Below are 6,062 nucleotides of genomic sequence, written 5' to 3'. Positions count from 1 at the left end.
ATGTTACTGTTTTTATCTGAAACTTGAACGTAGGACTTTTGATTAATTAAATTCACAAGTTTTCTTCCACCATTGGAGTGCTACTGTCTCTTTAAGGAGGCAGGGGTTCCAGAACGTGACGTCATACGTATGGTACGTGTCTCAAGACCGGGAACCGAAGAGACTGCACGTTCACTTCAAGGCAAACTTCAGACTACTACATATTACAGGTTAGTAAAATATCAGCTCCTAAACTCCCCAACTGAAAAATACAAGCGATAACAAACACGTCGTAAGCAGTGTGTATGAGTCCATTCAATACACGTTACGTGTGTTATTGTATCTCATTCATTTTTGAATGGCATGCTAACGCCGCTTGCTAGCTAGCAAACAGCTCATTCCATCAGCTAGTAACATTTAGCTCTACTTTAATGCTAACTAACATTAAAATATGACTTCTGCATTCTACATTCCTCTTGTATAAGTAGCCAACTGTGTCACATATAGTTTAACGTTAGTCATAAAGAGAACTGAAGCACAGCCATGTAGCTAGTCTCATATCCTCGCTCTTTAACTGTTAGCAAGGACACATGGGTAAGTTTACTGCCAACGTTAGATCATGCTACTTATTTTTAAAATGCTAAATGGCTGAGCACTCTGAACAAACATATAACCTCTGGGAGTCAGTTAGAGCTCAGCGGGACTTCAGTTTGTTTTGTACTTTTTGGGGGGGGGTTTCATTTCACAACAGCATGGTAGCAGAAGCGGACGAAGCACAACTGTATGTGGAGTGAAAGTCTGACACTGTGCCAGCCATTCGAATGACTTTCTGACAGCTGTTGAACATGAACGGCTGTCAGAGAGTTGGTTAATGTTACAACCAAAATAAGGACTCACTGATTGTGTCTGTCAACTGCGTTTGTCAGTAGGCTTGTGACCTTATGGAAATACAATAATGCCTAAAATGGATATACATCATTCTGAAAGCACCTCAACATCGGTCCCCGGGAACTTAACAAAGGGGCATTCATGTATTTGCAAATGTCAATAAATACATGAATTGATACATTACTTAAGCTCTGTTTAGCTATGTAGTATTTTTGAGACGTTTTCTTTGTCTACTACCCTTTAAGTGTCAGTGTACTGTTAGCTCTAAATTACTTTAATTACACTGTATTTGGACATGACACCTACACTCACCATATGTTAGTAAGATGTTCAATTGTATTTGTAATCTTGGTGCACTTTCTGATAAAAACATTTTCATGTTGTTTTTTTCACCTTCAGCTCAGTGACTTTAACCATTGATGGGCATTTAAACATCTTACATCAAATTCCACCTATGTTTTTTTTTTTATAGTCATTAAGTGTTGCCATCATGCCTGCTAAAAAGACCCCCACCAAGAGGAAGTCTGAGGCAGTTGTTGTGGAGGAGAATGAAGGATCCAAGAAAGTGAAAGGTAAATAACTTGTGTTTTTAAAAAGAACAGCGTTGGGAAAAGGCAAACAGACAAGACTAGACAATGGAAATCTATTAAAACATGCACCATTGCATATAAACATGAACAACAATACACACCCATTTTTTAGGGAGCAAAACATGTCTCACCACACCCCCACAGATTTCAGAAGCTGACTCATGTCCTATGCCTTTTCACTTTTTTTATGCCACTGTTAAGTTTGGCCTCGTAACCCCTAGATTCCACCGGGTCCGTCTGCGGCGCGTTACAGCAGCGCCGCGGTTTTGGTCCGGCCTCCTCCGGCGTCATACCCTACCGGGCGCATTTCAGAAGCGGAGCGTCTTGCCTGCCGGCTCGCAGTTTTTGTTGATTTGGGCATATTTCCTGGACAGGCTACTTTGTACAGACAAAGTTAATAATAATTGTAATATCCCAGTTATAAACGACATGAATCAAAGATGTGTTGCTGTATTTTAGTGTCAAAAAAATGCATTCATCATCATAATTATTCTATATAATTTACACAGTGCTAATTATTCTATATATATAATTTACACAGTGCCTGTAAACCGGAGGAGAATGCTGGCGTTTCTACTCCTACCTTCCTGCCTGCCCGACATTACGTCGCGTCCAAAATAGGATTGATCCTAACTTTAGAGGAGCCCTGCGCCGAGACGCTTCTGGGAAGCTTCTGGGACGCTTCTGAGCTGTAACGCGCCGCGTGTGGTGGAATAGCACCCATTGACTAGAGTGGCCGCGATCGCCGCGGCGAGGCCGTAATGCGCCGCAAACAGACCCGGTGGAATCTAGGGGTAACACTCTTACATCAGGGTCTTGTGCTCTTGTATACTGCAAAGGATTTGTGGATGTTGCTATAGGTTGGTCTGTTGGTCAGTCAGTTGAATGGGATGGATTGATGGACTGATTTGATGAATTATGTATCAATAACCTACTCAGTAAACAGTGAATCTTTTATTGATTATACTTCAAAAATGTTGGCTCTTGGCATCTTCATGCATTTTATTCAGAGCAGACTGCAATTAATGCAGCAGAAGAATAACTCTACATTTCCAAAGGATCACTTTCATTTACCAAGGAAATATGCTGCTTGTTGCTTTTAATTGGTGCTCCACTGGGTTTTCCAGTTGCCCTTTCGTCCTGCCCTTCTCTTTGCTCACCCTAAGATGCTCCTTTGCTGTTTGTTAGAAAGATCTGATTAAGAGCATACAACTCCTCTAGAGAGGCTTCTCTGCCTGACATCTGCTTGATTCAAATGATGGATAGAGATGGGGAAGGGCTATCTTTTAAAAATAACAATAAGTCTCAGAGAGGTGTGTTGCCTTTTGTTCAAAGTGTCTCGGGTCAACCTCTGTCTTCCTAAACCACACTGGCATTTGCCATTGAAAGCGTCATCGGCCTGAGCCTAATGTTTGCGGAATGCCAACAGTTAGCTGAGTTGTTGGTTTGATTCTAATTGCGGTCAAAGTCCACATTGATTCACTGATTCTCAACCTGTTGTTGTTCTCAAGCAGCTTTGGTCAAACTGTGCCAGGGTTGCTGTTTGTATGACAAATGTTGGTCTACCAATCGGAGGTAGTGGTTTGCTCCTGTGCTCCACCTGTGAACGTGTCCTTGGGCAAGATACTGGACCCCAAATTACTCCTGTTGGCATACTCAATAGGGTAGAGTTTCTTTGTGAGTCATTTTGGATAAAAGCTACAGCAAAATAGAAAATTAACGTCATTTAAAGAGGCCCTATTATGCTGATGGGGGATTTCCCCAAAAAACAAAAGATCATGCCAGAGGGAGTTTCTCTCCCACACACTCCCTACTAGCTTGAAACACCTCCAATACACTCCTTAGTTTACTTCTTTAACATAATTACATCAATATGTAGACCCTCCAGAAAAACGCGATTCTGCGATCGCAGAATTTACCGCATAATCAGCAAAATGGCGCAGATTTTTAAAAGGCCGCATATTTATCAAAAGGCCGCATAATCCCCGCATTTTTCCACACAAAGTTGAGAAGAAAAAAAAGTTAACTCGTCTTGACTTGACGTCATCAGCTCGCACATCACAGAATGTAAACAACACTGTATAGAGCTCATTTACCAACGAACATTTCTACTAAAGACCGGGCAAAAAGTGGGGGGAAACTATTCTGCACCCCGTGCAACTGTGTGTTGGAGCATAAGAGAAAATCGACGGTGGAATCGACGGTGACGACCCACTTTGATTCATTCAAACATTCGAAAATGCTTTCTGCTGCTGCGGACAAGAAAGCCATTCAACTCACGTTCACCGAGGGATCCACCTCCAAAACCCTTTCGAGGGCTACAAGAAACAAAGTGAGTAGCCTACAAGATTGAAGCTGGTCAGATAACGAACGAGTAAATGAAAACAGAATGAGGCGGAGGTGTGTGTGTGTGTGTGTGTGTGTGTGTGTGTGTGTGTGTGTGTGTGTGTGTGTGTGTGTGTGTGTGTGTGTGTGGACACATGGGTAAAACCCCTTTTTCTATTAATTGTCCACCCCCAAGGGGTCCTTCAGAGCCCCCTTTTTGTTCTTGCGCCACCCAAGAATATTCTTCCCTTCTCCTTAAGGGTCCCTTCCCTTAACCAAAAAGTTTTGGTTTAGGACTCCTCCCCTTCTCGGAGGTCTCCCTTTCTCGAGGCTGCCCTCCAAGGTCCGTCCCAAGTGACCCCGGGTCCTTAAGAACTCCCCCCCCCAAGAAGTTAGAGAATTTCGGAATAGGGACCCAAAATTTTTTAAATTTCCCATTGGTATATTTTTTTGGCCGAAAAGGGGGGGGCGGGGGTGGTCGGGGAGGGGAAAAGGTGGTCTCCGGAGGGGGGGGGTGTCGAGGGAGGCTTTTGGAGGGGGGGGGTGTCCGGCGGGAGGTCTCGTCGTAGTTTCGGAAGAGGGACTGTACTTGTGTCGGTCCTTTCTCCGGAGGGACAGAGATTTCGGCACGCCCCGATTCAAAATCGAAGTCGAGCGGGTCGCTAAGACCTCCGGCTAAAGACAACACAACCGGTTACGACGGCAAATCCTAAATCAGAAGTCTAGAGTAGGACGACGACTACATATCCCTATCCGGAGAAGCCCGGACCCCTACGCCTAAATCTCTTCTCCCCACGACCAGTTCGCGCGCCGAGTGTGTGATGTTGTTTCTAACTTGTATAAACCCTGGCACTAGAAATTAACATTATGTGCAAAGTTTTACTACCGCTTCATTGTTGTATGACCGATGGCCAATCATTTTTGGTACTTAATTACGAAACTGTCAGACGTCTGTCTGCCCGTCGCGCTTTTTGGAAAATTTTAAGCACTAGAAGAATAATATCTGTGTACGTAAAGGGTTGTAAAACCAGATGGATGCGACCATTTTACATAATAGAGAGCTAAATGTGTGCCGGTCAGCATAACCGTGCAGACAGGCAGGACCCTCTCCGCTAGGGAAGGAGACAAACCGAGAGGGACCCTCCAAAGAGGGTAAAAAGGGAAATTGACACCCCAAAAAGAGGCCTCCCTAAAAGTGAACATGCTACACTCCCAGTCTCCACAGAAAGAGTATGACTATAAGAACGTGTTTGACACGACAACCATAACGACATTTCCAAGAAATGACATCCCATAACAAATAATATACATCGATGTCGTGAAACCGAGCTGGTTTTTAGCAAAATTTTCACACGCATATATTTATTTGCACTAAATCTAAACAACAGATTTACCTCTAGCCGATTCCGCTTGCGCCTTATATCCGTATACGAGGCCCTGGGCAGGTGTGAGGTGTTGCGGATGTGTCTGTATTTTATTTGGTCGCTGACATAAGCGGTAACTGTGTCTGTCAGTCTAAAACATGAACAAATTGAAAAAAACAGATCAATGACTTGTCTATACTCCTCGTACTCACGTTTGTCAATTGCCGACACAACCAAAAAAGACCCCGAGTAAACTTTTACAGTGCCGAGGCGGATGTGAATGATATAATGACGGGGTCGAGGATTTTGACATTACCTTCGCGTCGTAATTTCACTCCGGCCCGGATTATTCCCGGATTGGTTTGACTCGCTCCGCTCGCTACCGGACGTCACCTTTGCGGGTAATGGTGGTTCTACATTAACCGAAATACATAGAATGAAATACTAATGTTGTGTATGTTACTCAATCTCGCGATCGGTTGATATCGTACTAACAATGTATAAATCTGGGAGGTCTTTTTGCGCCGTTTTAGGAAACTAATACGCCCGATTTTAGGAACTAATACGCTAATTTGTACGTCCCAAAAATACATACAATACGCCACCTTTAACGCCCCTCAACGCTTTATACGCCCCTTTCAACGCTTTATACGAATTTATAGCCCCTTTTCCTTATTGGTAAAAAAATTTATAACCCGACAGATAATAAATAAAGGAGAGTGTGTGTTGGACGGTATTGCAATTTGGGGAAATGATAAGTTAATTTGGTATAAGTTAAAATAATAAAATTTTTCGTCAACCCGATAAAATTAGTGTGTGTTGTGTGTGGGTGGTGGGTGTGTGTGGTGTGTGGTGTGTGTGTGTGTGTTTGTGTGTGTGGGTGTGTGTGTGGTGTGTGTTGTGTGTGTGTGTGTGT

Source organism: Notothenia coriiceps, unplaced genomic scaffold, assembly GCF_000735185.1.
Source record: "Notothenia coriiceps isolate Sejong01 unplaced genomic scaffold, NC01 NC01_scaffold00013360, whole genome shotgun sequence".
NCBI classification, from domain to species: Eukaryota; Metazoa; Chordata; class Actinopteri; order Perciformes; family Nototheniidae; genus Notothenia; species Notothenia coriiceps.
The sequence above is the reverse complement of the archived record's forward strand: the minus strand, read 5'-3'. Positions refer to the sequence as shown.